Source organism: Elephantulus edwardii, unplaced genomic scaffold (assembly GCF_000299155.1).
Source record: "Elephantulus edwardii isolate Elephantulus edwardi_28Jun2011 unplaced genomic scaffold, EleEdw1.0 scaffold00094, whole genome shotgun sequence".
Lineage (NCBI taxonomy): Eukaryota > Metazoa > Chordata > Mammalia > Macroscelidea > Macroscelididae > Elephantulus > Elephantulus edwardii.
In genome coordinates, this window is record NW_006399844.1 from 4,109,180 (window position 1) to 4,130,397 (window position 21,218).

Below are 21,218 nucleotides of genomic sequence, written 5' to 3' on the forward strand. Positions count from 1 at the left end.
ATTCAAAATGGGTGACCCTGGAGGACATTATGCTGAGTGAAGTGTCTCAGTCAGAAAGGGACAAATACTGCATGGTGCCATTGTTGTAAAACAGGAGTGACATCGGGGTTGGGAGAGACTGAGAAAGATGGGTTAAATAGTGTATACTGCATTGAAACAGATGAGGGAGAAAACGGTTTAGAAGGGATATGTGATTGAGTATTTTTGTCATGACGGGAGTCCAGAGTGACAGCTGCATGGTGGAGTGGACCTGGGAGGAGGGATTGTAGAGCAGTGAGGGAATTTTGCTTTTCCAAGAGGGGAGTCTACTGGGGGGGGAGGGTTGAGAGGGGAGAGAAGTGCAACAATGAATGAATGAAAGTCCAGAGTTTCTGTAAATTTTCATTGAAATTAATAATACAAAAAATTTTTTAAAAATAAAAGGGATCAGAACCAAAAAATAAAAAAAGAATGCACTTCTTCTAGGGAAAGTCAGATTTGACTCATTATTGCAGCAGTTTATAAAACCCACTACAGGATGGTGATGGCGTCGTGCCCAGAGAGAGAAAGCCCTTTGGTAATGTTTCAGTCATTTATTATTATAGCCCTGATAATTGGTGTCTTTGGAAGCAAGAGTGGCATCCACTTCCTAAACAACATGCCTCCAGAAACTCTGTGAACTTTGATAAATGTCTTGTTCATAGAGTCACAATGAGTCATGCTCGACTCAAAGGCAATCAAAACCAACAATAACAATCAGTGTTTAAAATTCTTGAATGCTGTCAGCAAGATCAACAGTTCTACCCTGCCGGTCACTTTGAGGAGAAATACAGGGTAGTCTGCCTCCATGAAGATTGACAGCTTTGGAAATGCTATGGGGCAATTCTGCATTGTCCTACAGGGTCAGTTTGGACTGGAACCAACTGGGTGGCAATTGGCGAGAGTTCTTTATTATTGAGTTTATAGATGGAGATAGGCTTCTTTTTTGTAGTTAGAGGAAAAGAGTGATGTTCAAAGTACAAATCAGCTCTTGAAAGATGTACTGTAAGGCTAATAATCAGTAAGGAGACATAGCCTGGCTAAGGAGACATAGCCTGGAGAAGGGATTTTGTTTCTGTAAAAGTGAATTTTGAGCCTTGAGTAGACTGGGAAAGATGCCTTTGGACACCTGCCAAAAAAGCATAAGCTGGAATGGAGGAAGTGAGGGCACTGCTGTGCAATAAAAGAGCCTGTCCCCGTGGCCCTATGGTGAAAAGTATGCTTCTTGACCTTGACTGAGTGTTGAAAGAAATAAAGAGAAGTACATCTTTGATTACCTGGCTGCCAGTGAGCATATGCTGTAAGGTGCAAGGAGCAGCAGGTGTTCTTTTCCTCACCGGAGTGTGTAACTTCGCAGAAGGAGAATGCTCATATATATTTTTAAATTAGTCATCATGGAATTACTCATCCCTTTTAAGGGGACACAAAAAATGAGTAGGACAAATTTCCACCCAGAAAATGCTGATAACCCAGTTGGGAAGGAGATGTGTTAGCAGATGACTACACATCAGCAAGGTGGAATGGTTCTGCAGGTAAACATTATCTGCCAAGCGAGCTCCAGAAGGGACCGGGAATGGCCTCTGCTTTCTACAAGAGAGACTGCTGGAGAGTGGGGGAAGCTGCTACATCTACAGAAAGGACAAGCCTTCATCTGTATTTCACAAACTGTTGATATGGATTTGTTGATTCATTCAGTACTGTTGTGCATCTCAATCTGTATTTCTTACCCATTGATGGAGGTTGTGTTTATTAGAGCCAGTTCACTGATGTCATAAGAGATTAAGTGTTTCTCAGGCAAGTGGATACAATAAGCTTCCTATGATGAGTATAATGAACAAATAGATACCTGCCAAAATAAATATCCAAACAAATGTCGTTTTCCATAGCAAGCATAGACTAGTCCCAGTCCTTTGACTCACTAAAACAACCCTTTTAATGTTACAGGAAAATTCATTACCAAACAGTCAGATGGACATTAGCAAGCAAACACACATCAGAGTTGTGCAATTCATGGCACAATGAAATGTAGATTTACCTTGGATTTTTTTAACATGTTTATAGATCTGAAGCATTTGCTGCAGAAGGTCATGGATTGCAGCCTTAAATATGTATTAATGTTCAACATCAGGGAAATAAAGATTCTTACCACTGGACCGATTGTCAGCATCATGATAGATGGTGAAGAGATTGAGATTGTTAACAGCTTCAGTTTGCTTGGCTCCACAATCAACACTTTTGGTAGCAGCAGACAGAAAATAAAAAAATAAATAAATAAAATTAAATTAAAAAAAGACTTCTCCAGAGTACTGAAGAGCAATGATATCAGGCTAGAGACTAAGGTGTGCTTGATCCAGACCATGGTCTTTGTAATTACTTGCTATGTATTGAAAAGCTAGACAATACTAGGGATGATAGAGAACTGATCCCTTTGACCTGTGGTGCTGGAGAAGAGTATTGAATATACCATGTACTGCAAGGAGAACAAATAGGTTTGTCCTGGAGAGAGTGAAACCTATCTAGTCCTTGGAGGCAAGGAATTTGAAACTCCGTCTAACATACTGTGGGCATGTTGCCAGCAGGGACCAGTCCTTGGAGAGGGACATTATGCTTGGGAGGGTGGAGGGACACTACAAGAGAGGAAGACTATCAGTGAGATGGATTGATTCAGTGACTGGGGTAATGAGGGTAGGTGTGCCAGGACAATAAGGTTGTCTCAGGATAGGACAGGTTTCATAGCTGTTGTACATAGGGTCGCTATGAGTCACAGGTGACTTAACGGCACATAACAACAGTAACAGCAACACATATTTATTAATATTTTCCATATATAACTGACAAGATTTAAAGATTGTCGTAGAACGTGTCTTCTCAATACCTGTGAGTCTGTCAGCCCCCAGTTTTTCAACTTTCCTCATTAGCCTCTCCTAAAAAGCCTCTGCTAAAAAGCTTCTGGTTGAAGCTCTGGTGGCCTCGGTGTGAGAAGCTACACTGCAATCCCAACAGCCTGTGGTTCAAATCCACAGGCTGCTCCACAGGAAAATGGACAGTCTCCTCTTGTGATTTACCGCCTCTGAAAACCCACCAGAGATATGAATTGATTCTGATTGGACAATACACAACAATAACCTCAGTACCAAAGATATCAGTAGTCAAGAAGCAAAGAGCAGAGATTTTAGACTAAGGTGCATCTGACCCAAATCATGATCATTTCAGTTATTTCATATGCATCTAAAAGTTGGACAGTAAATATGAAGACTGAAGAAGACAATGCCTTTGAACAGTGCTTTTGGCAAAAAGTATTGACTACCCCATAGATTGCCAAAAGAAGAAACAAATTTGCCTTAGAGGAAGAGCAACTGGGATACTCCTTAGAGACAAGAATGGTAAAACTTCATCTCACATACTTTGGGCATATTGTAAGGAGGTGCCAGTCCTTGGAAAAAGACATCACACATGGAAAAGCAAATGGTCATCGAAAGAGAGCAAGACTCTCAATGAGACGGACTGACATGGTGACTGCAACATGAACTTGAGCATGGCAGAGATTGCAAGGATGGTGCAGAACAGGGAAACGTTTTGATCTGTTGTTCCTGGAATCATTCTGAGTGATTGTTGACTCGGCAGCACCTAATGTACCAATAACTGTGAAGGGTGACAGTTTCCTCTCTGAAGGACTATTTACAGTCTCATAAATGTGATGGAGGGTTGCTATGAGTCTAAGTCCATGTCAGTGAATTTGAATTGTGAGGGGGTGTGGGTGTGGAGTATGGCAATGTATGACTTGATTACACTTCCTTAACCAATGCTTATAATATTCTGTTTACAGATTGTATTGTGCCTTCCCAGAACTTTGTCATTTTGACCAACCTGATATTTAGCCCCCAAGCGTATCCTTTATTTTCTTGCAAGATCACTTGTGTATTGAGTTGTCTGTTAAGTTTGGCCGCAGGGATACCAGGCTATCTGTTCTGCCACAATCTTGCCATATTCCCTGGAAATCTCATTTAAAAGTTTAAGAAAAAGAGAACTGAGGCAATCTGTGTTTGTGTTTAAATATTGCTACTTGAAGGAGAGATGAGAGGTCAACAAGTCTGGAGGCAGAGTGGCCAGTTAAAAGTCTGCTGCTATAATCTAGGGCCAAGGGGTAAGGCCCTGGATCTCAGCAATGGAAGTTCAAGGGTTGGGGAGAAATACTTGGGGAGATAAAATGAACAGACCATAATAGTTGTTTAGACAAGATACAGATGAAAGGAGGGAGTTAATGATTCTCAAATTTCCAGCTTATGTTTCTGGGTAACTGAGGTCCCCAACAATTTAGATAAAGGGTGCAGAAGCAAGAGCCTATTTGAAGGGAATGAATAGGTTGAGGCATAATGTGTGTGAGGAGATGGCCAGCAAGCACCTGGGCTTATGAATCAAAGAAGTAAAGGTGGTAGTGAACCTCATGTAAGAAGGAATGAATGATCAAGAGTGTCAAGTGCATTTAGAAGCATTTGTGCCATCAAGTTGCTTGTGACTCGTAACGACCCTATATACAACAGCTCTGAACCCTACTCTATCTTGAGCCAACCTTACTGTCTCTGACACACCCACCCCCAGTCCCTGAGTCAGTCCATCTCATCGAGGGTCTTTCTCTCTTGCACTGTCCCTACACCCTCCAAAGCATGATGTCCCTCTCAAGAATTACAAAACACACATTTAGTGTGGCAATTGCTTTGTTAATAACCAGCATATTAAAGTTAGCCAAGATGAAAGTAAGAACAGGAAGTGAACAAAAACAAACCAGATACCAGAATCCTTCACTGGGAAAGTGCATTGAGCATTCATTGGTAAAATATGGTTATAAAAATGGGAATGTAGAAGAATATATGTTGTTAATAAAGAAACCAGAGTGTCATTAAATGTTCATTGTGGGACATTTACGTTTTACCCACAACCAGCACGATTAGAATATTACTATGTAGTGGTGGTGTTATGTGCCAGTGAGGGGAAACCAACTCATAGCTAACCATCCAGTGGATTTTCAGAGATTATACCTTTCATGGGAGGTAACTGCCCACCTTTCTCTTGTTGAACAATTGGTGAATTCAAATTTCCTGTCTTTGAGTTGGCAATGCAACTCTTTGCCACTAGACCACCAGATCTGAAAACTATTTCTGTTGCCAGGAGCAGATGTCACTTAGTATTTCCACTGCCATCATGCCAGTTCTGTCTCAAAACAACCTTCCACTGGGTTATGGGGGGAGACTGCTCATCTCTCTCCCAAGAAGCAGCTGGTGGTTTTGAACAGTTGACCTTTCAGTTGGCAACACAACACATAAGGCTCTGTGCTCCCAGAACTTCTTTTTACTTAGTGTTTACAGATTGGGAACTGCAAAGCTCATGTAAAATAGAAGTCTTTTAGCAAATATTTAACATTGGAACAATAGAACACAGCTCCCAAACTCCTGCTTGCTCTTGCTTGCTCACTCTCTCTTTGTAGCCTCCCTGTTCTTTCTCCCACCCAGCTGGAGAGTAAAAAAAGATAAAAGCATATTTGGGAAATAATGGCAACATGTCAAAAATAATTTGTTTATTTATCTCCGCTCAGATGCTGCCAATAAGAACCCACCGCCACCCCTCCCCTAGCCCACTCCCCTGTAAATTGGAAGCAGATGATTTGCTGTCCTGAAAGAGCAGCAAATCCGTTGCCCTGGTGATATCTCATTACTAAGGCAACCAATTTGGTGCATCAGTGTGAATCCCAATTTTAAAATGTAATTATGTCAAGATATGTACATGTGCTTGAGATTTACTTAAAAAGAAATCTGTTCCCCTCTGGAAGGAAAACATTTCCAATGTTAAATGAAAGAAAGGAGGAAATACTGTTTTTATTCTTTGCTAGCTTAAATACACCTTTCCGTTGAGCCCCGCCCCCACTACAGTTAATAAAACAGCTTGCACTGATTTCTCTTTCACTTTTTTTTTTTTAAACTTGAGATGTTCTCTTTCCAAGACACCTCTCTCTTGAGACCTGTCACTCATAACCCAGCAGCTGTTGTCTCCATGGCAACATGTTCAGGCCCCTATAGGTGGTAGGAAAGACGGAAAAGCCCATGGCTACATTTTCATTTCACGTTTCTTTTTTAATTGCCGGGAACTCAAGAGATTGAGTTCTCTCTGTAAGGAATTAATTAGTGAAGAAGTGATTCAGTGAATAGAAATTTACATTAAATTGCAACACTTCTGGCCAATTCAGAGATGATAGCTATACCAGACATGCATAAAAGATCTTAGAGAGCGGATGTACACAGCCAAAACTTATCTAGAGGGAGAATATATATTAATTACATGAATAGATGTGAACAGCAAAGTCAAATTAAATGGCATTGAATAGCCACTGGTCTGGTTTTTTTCCTCTCCAACAAAAATTATTGTTTAAAAATTTTAAGTGTGTGTGTGTGTGTGTCTGTGTGCCATCAATTAAGATCTGACTGATACAGGAGGAGATTGCCCCTCCTTCTCCAGCAGAACTTCTGGTGGCGTTGAACGGCGTCCCTCTGGGATTGCAGTGCACCTTCTTGCCACTAGGCCGCCAGAGCTCCCTGTATTGTTTAAAAATTGTAAAGATGTATTTGATTATGCCTCAGAAGGCGTCAGGAGTGTTTCTGTGCATTACCAGCCTCCTTGTTGTGGAGTCAGTTCTCGCTTATGGCAGCTTCGCGTGTCACAGGCTGGAACTGGGCTCCACAGGGTTCTCAGTGGCTCATTTTTCAGAAGTTAATTGCCAAGATTTGCTTCTCACTTGCATCCAGGTAGACTCAAACCTCCAACCTTTCCACTAACAACAAGCACTAGGGGAGTTATTGCTGTTAGGTGCCATCGAGTCAAGTATGACTCATAGCAACCCTATAAACAACAGATCTGAACGCTGCCCTATCCTGAGCCATCCTCTTTATGTCTGACAAACCCGAGCACATTGCAGTAGTCTCGATGTGGATCCTTCTAGTGAAGGGTCTTCCTCGCTTTTGCTCACCCTCCACCTTCCTAAGCATGTTGTCCATCTCCATGGAATAGCCTCTCCTAGCAACATGCCCAGAGTATGTGAGACAAAGTTTTGTCATCTTTGCTCCAAGGAGCATTCTGGCTGCACCTTCTCCAAGACATAACTGTTTTTTCTTTTGGCAGCTCATGGAATATTCAGAACTCTTTTCCAACACCACAGCTGAAAGGTATAAATTCTCTTCAGTCATCCTTATTCGGTGTCTTGCTCTCAGATGCATAAAAAGTGATTGAAAAGACCATGGCCTGAATCAAGCACATGGTAGTCCTCAAACTGACATCATTTTCTCCTCAGTAATTTGCAGAGGTCCCTGACTGCAGTCTTTGCCAACATAATACAGCTCTTATCTCTTGACTCCTGGTTCCAAGAGTATTGATAGTGAATTCAAATAAGATGAAGTCATTAAGCATTATTAATTAGTGATTATTAAAGTATAGAATCCATATACCTTACGTTTGCAGTTTAGTCTAGCTGCCAGAAGCCCGGGGCTCAGATACTTTTTTTTTCTCCCCTCAATGCAACTCATCTTTTTATTTCTTTTTTTTAATCTTATTTTATTAATTTTAATGAACATTTACAGAGATTTTGGATTTCCACTCATTCATTGTTGTATTTTTCTCCCTGCCCACCCCTCACCCCAGTTCACTCTTCTCTTTGAAAAGTAAAAGAAAAATTCCTTCATTGCTATACAATCCCTCCACCCCAAGTACACTCCATTATGTAACCTTCATTCTGAACTCTTGTCATAACCATAATGCCCAATCATATATCACTTTTAAACTTTTCTCTCCCTCATCTGTTTCTGGGGCTCAGATTTGTACTCAAATCCAGATCTGTCCTTAAGTGTGTGTTTTCAAAGACCACCTGCCTCCTATGCTCTCACCCCTATTGCCTTCTCTTTTTCTGGGTTGGATGGCTCCCCCATTGCCTTTTTTTTTCTTTGTTTTGATGATTCAGTTGTCTATGTACTTCCACCACATACATTTCCTCTGATCCTTTTAAAAATAGTTGAGTAACAAACATTAAAAACAACAATGAAAATATTTTGCTATAAAGATCATGTAACTGCTTAGTGACAGTGCTGACATGTTACATAAAAATCGCTCAAATAAGGTGATTTTTTTTAAACTGACTCTTCTTAAAAGAGGGAACTCTAGTGTCTTAGCAATAAGGAGTTGTGCTGCCAATTCAGACACGCAGTTCGAATCCACCAACTGCTCAAGGGAGAAAGAGGATTTTCTATCATACATAATTTTGCCATTTATTTAATTAAGCTCAGAAAATTTATGTATGACAAATACCTGCTTAGCAAGTCATCTCTATGTTGGAATGTATGTGATTTAAGTGTGAAGGCCACCATTAGGAGATCTGTGTTATTCTTTCTCTTAATATAATGTATATAACCACTCTGAAGAGATCCAAATATATCGGAAATTGTTGCTGTTCTTTCTCATATTACATTCTAACACATTCTGCTTGGACTGTCAACTTTTGCTAACAAATGTTTATTAAATAGTCAATGTGTTCTTGGAACTGTATCATTATTTAATATATATATGCAGAGCATTCTGTTCATTTTTTTTAATGAGACATACAGTGGGTTTAAGTTCATTTTTTTCTTATTTCAGCAAGTAAAGAATATAAATATATTTAATATACAAAAGGTTGTTCCAAATAAGTGATTTAAATACTGTAGCTCACTAGAAAATTGAGCAAAAACCAGAACAATCTGTCTACAAAAAAAGAGAGGATGGCCATTGACATATTTTTACCTGCCAACTGCTCAAAATGGTTTCATTGTGGTTTAGGGTTTTAATTTGTTGTTTTAAAATTATACCCAGTGTTGTTGAGGATACACACACACACACACACACACACACCAGCACACACACACCAGCACACACACTGCCCCCTAGAATAAGAGTTAATTGGTAATTTGGCAAAGGACACTTCTATATATGTATGTTTCCATGCTGAAATATATTTAATATATATTGTAGAATAATGAAAGTTATGAAAATATTTTAGCCATTACCACGTATCTTGAGGGAGTAAGTCACTGACCTTGGGGGCTTAGGACCATGACCTCAGGGGACATCTAGATCAATTTTGCATAGAATTGTCCACAAAGGCAAAGTTCTGTATCCTACTGTGGTGGGAAGCAATGGGGGCTTAAAAGCCAGCAGGCAGCCCTCTAAGATGCAGATGTTGCTTTCACTCCATCTGAAGTAAAGGAAAGGCCCAAGGAAATGATGTGTCCAAAGGACCACTCTAGCCACAACCTTCACTATTCTGAGACCACAAAAACGAGGTGGGACTGACCCAAGGCAGAAGGTCCTGGACAGTGTGAAAGAAAAATGTAGGACAAAATTTAAAATCATCAAAACCCTCTTTCTGGTCTGACAAAGGCTGGTGAAACCCCCGAGATTGTGACCCTTCATCACCCTTCACCTAGAACTGAACCCACCTGCTAGGGATCACTTGTCAGCCCAATGAAAGACAGGCCTACAAGTGAACACTAACGCTCCTGAGGAAAGGTGCTCCCCAGGGCAATTAAAAAGAAAGGGGCGGGAGGGGGGAGCATAAATTGGTGACAACTCTCAGGAGGCTTCTTTTGCAATGTGTCTGAGAAATCTGAAAATTAGGTTAGCCACTAATCCAACAATCTTCCAGCTCAAATTTATACTAAGGAAGTGCTTTAGAATTTAAGTAAAAATGGAACATCTTAAATACCAAGCAATTAGTTATATAAATATGTTACAGTATATACATAGAATAGAAAATTGTGGCCTTTAACAATGCCAATGTAAAATATATTTAACATTGTCAAAAGGGTTAATAATAAGTGTTAAGTGAAAATATTTGCTACCAAACAGGATGTTCAGTATGATTCCCTTTTAATCACATGGTTAATTCTAGAAATATCTACACATACAACCCATAATATGCACTGAAGTGGAATAGATGAGTCATACTTTTGGGGGCATTAACTAAGGATAATTCAAGACTGTTTTTATTCAGTGGCTTTTGTCAGAGTCTTAATGTTTTCAAACATTCAAGTCTAGCACTAAAATGAGAGCCCATGTTTTTAAGAAAATTTTATTTCAATATGTTTACTAGATTCTTTTCTTATTCTTGTATGAATAAGAAACCAAACACTGATAGAAAATGTAGTGGTGATAAAGAGAATTCAAAATACAATCAATTACTTCTATTTTAAATATAGGCTTACAATGTACATTAGTCATATGTTTGTTGTAGCCTTAATGGCTAATAAATAGCCTTAATGGCTAATAAATAAGAGTAGTCTATAACTATTTGTTATATGTGATGCATAACTATAATCATATTACTTCCATCTCAAATTTTACTAAAAATAGAAAAAGAAGGAAATAACATAACCCATAACCTCACCAATGAACAATAAATAACCACTGTTAACGTTTTGCAATATGTCATTTTTGTCTTTGCACACACAATTGTCTCTAGCACGCACAGTTTTTTTTATTTGAAGTCATACTGTGTGCACTGCCTATGAGTAATTCCAGTATGAAAAATCAAAAGAAGCATGATCATGGTGTGGGGCTCCACCCCAAGGGTATTCCTGTGGGATCATTTATCCACTGAGTTCTCTCATAGACTCTGATCTGTACAATTAGAGCATTAGATTTAGTGATGTTGTTCCTGAGTTCCGAAGCCTGTCACACCTACAAAATTAAGAACATAGCCCAAAATATGTAACATGTTTGCTTTTTCATGATCTATTTTTATGCACAGTGTTTTCCTTGCTTTCTGTGTTTAACAGATTTGATTTTACCACCTGGCTATGCCAGTCTAAATAATCATAGTTTTTCTTTCTCTAAACTCATTTATCAATTACATGCCTTTCTATGAGATATTAATGTTAAAGCGCCAATTTGCTCTGCAAGCTTCAGGCTTTAGAGTGTCCTTACTTCTTTTGGAGCCCTGGTGGTGCTGTGGGTAAGGTATTTGGCCTCTAACCAACAATTACACAGTTCAAACCCACCACAGGAGAGAAATGAGGCAGTCCTCTTAAGTAAAAGTTTACTTGAAAACCTTACTAAAAGCCTTGGAAGCCCTAAGGGACCATTGGTCTGTCCTGAGTCACTGTCAGTTGGAATCAATTTCATGGCACCGGATTTAGTTTGGTACCTTTTTACCTATAAAGTTATGGTTTGAAAATAGTGTATCTATCACAATCAGGTGTGAAGTATTTGAGGGTATTATTTATTAATTGCTCTTTAAGTAAGAGTTGATTCAAAGGAGTTTTCCTTTTTTGTTTTTGAAAGAGCCAAGAAATTCATCTTATTGGTGCACAGGTCAGACAGGGCAGTACTAAATATCATCCCTTTCTTTTTTTATGTACAAGCGACAATGGCTTTCTTGAATGGGCACACGCTGGGAGTGGGTTGTCCATGGGAATGATCTTTGTAAGTTAAGACTCAAGGCTGAAAATCTCTCAGCAAGATAATTTCTAAAACATTGTCAGCTCAAAAATTCCAGTTGGGTTCTGCAGGTTCTGTGGTCTTTAACCAGTATTTCAAACTTCGATCAGTTGTTCATGTGATATATATTTTTTTTCTTCATCTGCTGACTAGTAGGAGGCACTAGTGTGTGGTGTAGTATGTAGGGAGTTGTGTTGCTGACTCAGAGGCTGCAGCTCTGGCAGTTCAAATCCACTAGTGACTCCAAGAGAAAAATGGGCTCTCTGCTCCCATTACAATTTTCAGCCTCAGAATCACTATGGAAAGTCACTATGAGTTAGAACCACAGGATTGAGATCAAGTGAGCAAAATGTTTGACTGAAATGAAAAGTTGTTGAGGGAGGCAGCATCCTGTAGGTGACATTTTGTCAATAATACAAATATACTACTATGCCTCAATGCAAAGTAGTCATTTACTCTTGTAATTTGTCAAGTTTCCTATTAGCTATATAATATGAAAGCAAAAATATTTATTAGTACCTAAAAGCTGGCCATGTGAATTTAAATGAAGTACCCTAGTAGTAACACGGGGGAGTTCTTCTGGAAGTGTTGTCCATAAAGAATCGTGCTGCTAACCCAAAGGCTGTTCCTCTCTCATGGTTCGAATCCACCAGCTGCTCTGGGGAAGAAAGAGCCTTTGTTGTCCAGGAGCATTCGAGTTGAACAACAAATGAATCAAAAAGCAAAAAACAAAACTAGCCAACAAAGAAATGGTTTTTGTTTTGTTTTGTTTTTTATTATTAATTTTAATAGGCATTTACAGAGGTTTTGGATTTCCATTCATTCATTTCCGCACTTTTCTCCCTGCCCACCCCTCCCCACCAGCTCGCTAAAGAAATGGTTTTTAAATTGCATGACAGTCAAGAAGGAAAAGAAGAGGTGAATTGAAGGCTAATTTAGGAGGACGAGGGGCATGTGTTTTAGATGCTGTGATTAAGGAAGGTCTCCCTGAGCAGACGACTTTAAGCTGAAAGGTAAAGAATCGGAAAGATCTGACCCTGGAAGAAGTTCCAGGCAGGAGCATTCGGTTAGAGGCAAACGTGAGCACATGAGCTTTGACAAGGAAGAGCTTGAGCATTTGGAAGGCGTCGTAAGCCGTGCCACCGTGGTGCCGGTGCCTCTGCCACTCTTGATGCCGTGGCCCATCCATTTCCTCAAGGTTCAGTGCAGCAGCGTTCATGTCTGTGCACATTTTCAGCTAGCATTTGAGGCTTGGTTTTCTGGAAGGACACCAAGAGAGCAGCCGTACAAGAGACTCATGAAATATTGATCACAAGCCAGCTGAAATGAATGAATAAAGACTAAAGAGAGGAGTAGGTTTTGATGACCCTGAAATATTTCCAAGATTTGTTTCTGTAAAAGAAGTCTTAGTGTAGTCTGTTGTTGGTGTTCATTTAAAAAGCACTCTTAATCTGCTGGGGGGGTTTATTTTTTTATTCAAGATGTGCTTGATCTGATTAAGCATGGAAGTGCTGATTATCATTGCTACTATATTTTTTATTACTGCCATTATATGTTTGTTTTCTTATTATGTGCATGTAGATTTTATATATATGTGCGTGTAGGATGTATGCTATAATCTATATGTAGCAAGCTCATCTATTTCTACCTGGTTACTTCCTAATGACTTTTTTTTTAATAATTTTAGTGAGCATTTACAGAGATTTTGGATTTCTATTCATTCATTGCTGCACTTCTCTCCCCGCCCATCCCTCCCCCTCCCCAGTTCACTCCTCTCTTTCAAAAGTAAAAGAAACACTCCTTCCCTGGTACACAATCCCCCCCGCACCACTCCCACCGCCCCAAGTACATTCCACTATGCAACCTTAATTGTGGATTCTTGTGATAACCATAAGACCCTATCATACATCGCTTTTAAATTATTCACTCCCTCATCTGTTTCAGTGCAGTATACACAATTTTTCCAGTTTTTCTCAGTCTTACCCCAACCCTGATATCAGTCCCATTTTACAACAGTGGCACCATGCAATATTTGTCCTTCTGCATCTGAGATGTTTCACTCAGCATAATTTCCTCCAGGCTCACCCATTTTGAATAATATTGCACGAGTTCCTTGTTTTTCAATGCAGCTCAGTATTCCATTGTGTGATATACCACAGCTTCTTTATCCATTCATTTGTTGATGGGCACCTGGGTTGTTTCCAACTCCTTGCTATTGTGAACAAAGCCACAATAAACATGGGTGTGCATATATCTGCGTGGATGTCAGTTATGGTCTCTTTGGGATATATTCCCAGTAGTGGAATTGCTGGGTCAAACGGTATCTCTATTTGCAACTTTTTGAGAAAGCGCCATACAGCCTTCCACAATGGTTGCACCATTTTACACTCCCACCAACAGCGAATAAGGGTTCCAGTTTCTCCACAACCTCGCCAGTATTTGTTGTTTGCTGTTCTGTTAAATTTTGCTATTCTCACTGGGGTGAGATTATATCTCATAGTTGTTTTGATTTGCATCTCTCGTAGAACTAGGGATTTTGAACATTTCTTCATGTGCTTGTTGGCCATCTGAATGTATTCTTTGGTGAATGTGCCCATTTTTCTATGGGATTATTTACCTTCATCTTGTTGTGGTGCTCAAGTATTTTATAAATTCTAGATAGAAGTCCCTTATCTGACATGTCATTACCAAATACTTTTTCCCAGTCTGTGGCTTCCCTTTTGACCCTGTTAGAGAAGTTTTTGGATGTGCATGGGGATTTGACTCTTAGAAGGTCCCACCTAATGACTATGCCACAATTTGAAGCAGTCTTTTCTTTTCCATTCTTTTAAGTGTGTGTGTGTGTGTGTGTGTGTGTGTGTGTGTGTGTGTGTGTGTAAGAAACTGACAATTCTAAAACACAGAAAATAACTTTAAAGAACATGTTGTTGTTGTTAGGTGTTGTTGAGGCAGTGTCTTCATAAAGATTTCCAATGGGCTTGAGTGTATCAGAGACGGTGAAGGTGATGCAGGATGAGGCAGGGTTCAGATCAGTTATTCCTGGGATTGCTGTCAGTCATAGTCGAGTCAATGGCATTTAACAACAGCCACAAATGCCTGGTGTACATCAGTCCATTCACAGTAGTTTTAGTCTAATAAAACATGTAACCTGCCACTTTCATCACATGTAGCTGTAAATTCATTTGTTCTGCAACAAATCCAGAGCTTTAATAGGCCTTTCACACATCTTTAGTTATGGATACTCTACTGAAATAGACACAGTCTCCTGCTGTCCATAATTGTCGTTGTTGTTGGGTACCATGGAGTTATAACTGACTCATCACTGAACCAGTGGGTTTTCAGAGGCAGCAAATTGCACAGGAGGAGATTGCCCATCATTCTGCAGAGCAGCTGGTGGATTTGAACCATGTGTACCTCTGGGATTGTATCACAGCTTCTTACCACTGGACTACCAGAGCTCCCTGCCATCTGTGGAGTGATTAGAAAATAAAATAAAAATGCTCTCCACTTGTCGTCAAGTCTCCTTGCCCTTTACCACTGACATTGAGCTTATGAAACAGATTCACATTACCAGCACATACTTGATTTTAAAGCAGGGAAGATCCTACTGTAGCATCAGCAAAAGAAAAATTCATACGTGGAGATTAACAAGAGCCTTACATAGATATCTGTATAAAACGTCTGGTCTCGGAAAAGAGAAAGTATTATATCACAATGGGTTTCGTTGCAAAACTAGAAAACACAGTTCAAACTTGCACAGAGTGTAAAGGGGATTTCATTTGACAGGAAGCCACTCTATTTTACCTTTCCTTACATTCTCTGCGTAGACTGCTAAGAGAACAACAGGTCTGTCTTGGGGAAAGTGAAACAAAGCTGCTCCTTGGAAGCAAGGGTTTTGAAGCTCTGTCTCACGTACTTTGGGCATGTAGCCTGGAGAGACGTCATACTTGGAAGGGTGGAGAGACAGCGCAAGAGAGTAAGACCCTGGATGAGATGGATTGACTCAGTGGCTGGGGTAATGAGGGTAGGTGTGTCGGAAACAATGAAATTGGCTCAAGATAGGGCAGGATTCAGAGCTGTTGTACATGGGATTGTTACGAGTTGTGACTTGACAGCACATGACAACAACAACTGCATTCTGCTTAGGCCTCCCCTTTTGGTTGCAAGATGGATGCTAACAAGTTTTGCTGCACATGACTTCCTCCATGAACTTGGAGAAAGTCTCTTCCAGAATTCCTGGGACATTTTCCCTGCAAAGTGAGAAAACATTCTCAGAAGTACATTACAAAATCCTTTTCATGATTTATTGGCCAAAACCAATAATCATGACCAAAAGGTAGTGGAAAGCATAAAAATAGGATTTTTTTAAATTAGTTTAATATATAAGGAACTCTTATAAATTATTAAATAAAACATCAAAAAGAAAATGAACAATTCCCAAAAGTCAGATAGCTAAAAGTCAGATAACACTAATTAAGAATTTAATCACACCAATAGCCTACCACTTTTTTCCTATCAATTATTTCTTTTTAACTAATAATACAGTGAGACCAAGCCATAGCACCAGGGATGTCATTGCTGATGTCAGATGGATCCTGGCTGAAAGCAGAGAATACCAGAAAGGTGTTTATATTTCAATAACTATGGAAAGTCATTTGACTATGTGGATCATAACAAATCGTAGTCAATAATGAGAAGAATAAGAATCCCAGAACACTTAATTATGTTCTTGTGAAACCTAGACCTAGACCAAGAAGCTGTTGTTCAGATAGAACAAGGAGACACTGCATAGTTCAACATTAGGAAAGGTGTGCATCAGGATTGTATCCTTTATTCATACGTATTCAGTCTGTGCTGAGCAAATCATTCAAGGAGGTGGACCATATGAAGTAGATTGTGGCATCAGGATTACAGGAAGAGTCATCCACAACCTGCATTATATAGATGGCACAACCCTGCTTGCAAAAAGTGAAAATTACTTAAAATACTTGCTGCAGAAGATCAAAGACTGCAACCTTCAATATGGACTGCGTCTCAACAGGAAAGATTGAAGTTACCAATAATTTCACTTTACTTGGACCCACAGTCTACATCCATGGTCCCAGCAATCAAGAAATCAAAAGGCAAGTTGCGTTAGGAAAATCTACTCTGAGGGACCTCTCCCAATTGCGAAAGAACAAAAAATGTCCATTTAAAGACAATGGTGCCCTGAAGGCATAATCCTTTCATTTATTTCTTATGAATCTGAAAGCTGGACAATGAATAAGGATTAGAGAAGAATCAATGCCTTTGAATTGTGGTTTTGATGAAGATTACTGAATATCCCATGGCCTGCAGAAGTACAAGCAGGACTATCTTGGAGGAAGTGCAACCAAAGTGCTCCTTAGAAGCAAGAATGTTGAAACTTTGTCTCGCCTACTTTGGGCATGTTTTCAGGAGGAGTTCAGTTCTTGGAAAAAGACATCATCCATGGAAAAGTGAAGGGTCCAAGTAGACCCTGATTCAAAAAGATATGTTAACACAGAGGCTCTAACAATGAGCTTGAGCATATCAGATATTGTGAGGGTGATGCAGCATGGGGCAGGGTCGCGATGAGTCTTCGCTGATTCAATGACACCTAACAACAATAACTAACAGCACAGTGGTTTTTCTAACTGGGTACTTTAATATGTGATAGTTGCAAATACAAATTGTCTTACAGCAGCCATTTTCTTTGTAGAACTTTACCCCACGTCACTTCTGTGTATATATTTGGATATTACCAGAATATAATTGGGGAAGATCTGCCTCCTAAAAGCAGAGACTTTTTAAGGATGTGCAAGCAGTGAGGCTTTCATCCAGTGAAGGAGCTCTACGTGTAGATGTGGCACAACTCAAAATCAGAGGAACAGCTGCAAGCATCCTTTACTAATTAGAATCTGGGTTGGCACAGTGACCACAGTAATGGGATTAGACGTGGCAGAGATTGTGCCAGTGGCACAGGATTTCCTGCTGCCACTGCTGAGAGTCAAAGCCAGCTTGACTACACCTACCAATGATAAGTATTATGATAAAACCGATGCCCAGACAACACAGTTGTGTTCTCTGAGCAACGTTTTTCTCTTTTTGCATCTGAGTTATGACCAGTGATCCCCATGGTTGCTTAATAATGTTATCACAGGTTGTACTATGTCAGCTTGCCCTGTTGAACAGGTATTGGTCCTTAAGTGTAGATTTGCTAGTTCTGCTATTCCCTGATCATTCACTAATTACCATCTAAAACCCCAAACGAAACACACTGCTATCAAACCAATTCCAACTCATAGCGACACTCCATCTGGTTTCTGAGGCTGTAAATCTTTATGGGAATAGACTGCCCATCTCTCTCATGGATGAGAATGGCCAACATTATGATGAGCAGCCCGAAATGGTACACACGGTTCCACCAGGGCTCTTTCATTATTATCTCAAATTAAAAAAGAAACATTTTGGTACTCTTTCCCCTAAAATAATCCAAGGGAACTTTTCCAACTTCTTTCCCCACCCAAGAAGCATCTTCCCCAGTATCAGTATTAGGAGTACATTGAAGGAATATCAGGAAAATGTTACAGAGCTAAACAAAAGCCTGTAGTTACAGTTTTCTTTTGACTGCGTACAGTGGGAGGAGGGCATAGCAAAAGCTGTGAGCATTGCTTATATTTCTGTGTAGAAGATGGGGTCATAAGCCTGCAAAATAGTTCTTTCCCAAGGTCAAGCATTTACCAACCACAGTCCATTAATGAGAATCTACGAGAACCAAAGGCCACTTTGAGAATTTAGGTCAACTCTATTTCCTATTTTATGTTTTCTGGTAAATTATTAGTAAGAGAAGAAAAACAACACAGTATAACTACATATTGAGACAAAGTGCTTTTTAAATACCAATTTTCAATGTATGTTAAATGTCTGGTGCAGACCCTGGCACAAAAGAATTAATTTCAATTTTCCTTCTCTTACAACAATGATTAGATGAGAATCAGTGATAGTAGTGCCATACACACCTTGGTTGAAAAAGAACTTTTGAAATAATATTTTCAATTTCTACATATTGTCAGTAACTGCTATATTAAAACATTAACTTATTCACTGCTGTTGAGTCAGATCCAACTCAACAGTTGACCCTCCAAAGCAGTAAATTATTCAGGAGGAACAAATTTTGCCATAATTCTCCCATGGATTCAAACCACTTGCTTTTGGGTTGGCACTGCAACTCCTTACCCACTACGCCACCAGAGCTCCCTGTTAAAATGCCAGGGTAACACCTGCTAGAGTCACATGGGTCTCTCCACCCCAAGGTGGGTGAAGCTGTGGCTTCTACAGGCTCATCATGCCAAGAGAGAAGCTGCCCAGAAAGGGGGCACGGGTGCTGCTGCCACCTCTTAAACAAGGAAAAACAATTCAAAAGCCAAATAAACCCCTCCTGGGGTTTACTTCCCAGCTTGTCCTATGCACCTCCTCATCAGGAACCACAGATGGCAAATTTAATAAATATTTTATTTGAAAAGGAGAAATATGAAACACCTAGAGTTTTCCAGTTATGTAAATATATTCTCTGGATTCTACTGTCACTCACACAATCTTTTTTTTTGTTTTGGTTTTTACACACACACACCCCCAAAAAATGGGTTTATTTGTTGTACCCAAATCAAATCAATGATGTAACAAAGGGGAGAAAATCCATATAAAATGTCTGTATATATATTTATACATTATCTGTGGGCTGTGCGTTCTGAACGCTGAATCCAAACCTCTGAGGCTTCTAAATGAGTGTGCCGAAGAATGGAGGCAGTTAGTAGGTTGAGTGTAATAAAGACACCCAACGTGGGGCTTGAACCCATGACGCTGAGATTAAGAGCCTCATGCTCTACCGACTGAGCTAGGTGGTGACTATATATCATCTAATCTAACTCCTTTTCCAAGTGAAGAGCCTGAGGCCCCAAAATTCTGATTTGCCCAGTCCCCTAGGTATGCAGTGGAGGAGGGGCAGCCCAGTCCCCTTCAGGCAGAGCCCCTTCCACGCCGCCTCCTCCGTGTGACAGTCAGGAAGCTGTGCCCCCACACAGTGCTGGCCTGCCTTTGAACAGTGGTGTGAAGCTAAGAAATTCACACTTCACTACATGGACGTTTACATTATTGTGGCATTTCGCCAAATCTTACTTTTAAAGGGATTCATTGTAGATCTTTTCCAGGCATCTCAAGGGCATATTTGGCTTTTCCCAGGATATCATTGGTGCCCACTGCTTTCCTTCATGTTGCCTACAGACACCACAGGTGCAGTAGGCACTTGGCAAGTGTTTTTAGAAAGCATGAATATTGAATTCTAGATACATCCCTAATCACCACAGTGGTAACTCGCAAAGCAAGGGAAATTGAATGTATTTATATACAGAAATATTTCAAATTAATAAATTAACACAACATAACTGATAATTAGATGGAAATCTAGTTTCCTAAAAAAGAATTTAAAATTATTCTTAATGAGTATATAATGTGTCATCTGGCCTCTGTAAATTATTTAAAATTATTATCCTTTTTTAAATGATAGCCTTGATCATCATTGATTTTAACCTTTTTTCTTCCATAAATACTAAGTTAATTTAGAGCACCCATCACCAATCCTGAGGCTGTGTATTGCAAAAATATTAAATCATGTTTCTTTTTTTTATATTTACTTTTTTTTTAAGTACACTTGGAAGGTGGCCCACCCCAATAAACTTTATCCACTTACTTTTTCTAAATAAAAAGTATGGTGCAACTGCCCTCATCTGTGGTTGGCAATGAGGATACTGTTGGCTTAGGGTAGCCATTATCATTCTAGTTGAAAGTACAGGCCTTTCTTTCCCTGGATCCATAAAAGGGGTCCAACTGGGTAGGAAAGCAAGCAGCCACAGGTCAAATAAGTCAAAACCGGTACCGTCCGCAGACACAATTGTGCAAAGACAAATGACATGCCACTGCCAGACACATACATAAAGTGGGATGGCAGGAGGATTCACAGAATTTTCTTGTTTAAGCCGTCATCATGGACTCTTTTCCTTTGAGTAACACAATGAAATGCCTGTCTGACTAGTCATTAGCAATCCAGTATGAAAAAGGAAAGAAATAGGGCAGGGCCAGGAGCTTGGAGGAGTCCCTCTGCCCCTCAGGAGTCCCTTGACGCCGATGGTCCATCTGTGCCTGCTGAAGGCTGTGGGGCACCAAAGATCTTGGCAAGAAGCCCTCGGTTCGAGCGAGCTTGGTCCTGGACAGTAGCCAGACAAGCCCTTTTGCGACCCCCTGGCCTGGCTGCCTTCCGAGCCCTCAGCTCCTGCTCTGTCCGGCGCTGGGCAAAGTTCCAAGAGCCATTAGGTCGAGTAGGGTCCCCATCACATTCCACACATTTTAGAAGTCAGTCTCATGCTTGGCCTGGGCAACCTCGGCCGTCAGGCGCTGCCGACGTACCTGGCGCTCAAAAGCCAAGTGTTCGCTAAGGTGGGACCAGGTGAAACGATGCAGGTGCTTCAGGTTCCATAGGTCATATGGGAAAGGACTGCGCCGACAGGCACCCACGGGCGTGTTGTGCAAACTGGCCGCCCACGCGCTTGGCCACACACTTGTCCCGAAACTCCAGCCAGCCCTCGGTGTAGTCCTTGCTGTACTTGGATTTCTTCTTTTCTCCAGCGGCCTTGGCTGCC

The 21,218-nt window shown here is 40.3% G+C and overlaps 1 protein-coding gene and 1 pseudogene across 1 annotated transcript in view; one reads left to right on the forward strand and one right to left on the reverse strand.

Moving 5' to 3' along the window:
• The window catches only part of MYO1D (myosin ID), a 449,506-nt gene that overhangs the window by 243,375 nt on the left and 184,913 nt on the right, over positions 1-21,218 (forward strand). The gene's annotated exons all lie outside the window — the stretch shown is intronic.
• LOC102874865 overlaps positions 20,687-21,218 on the reverse strand; it is an 897-nt pseudogene continuing 365 nt past the window's right edge.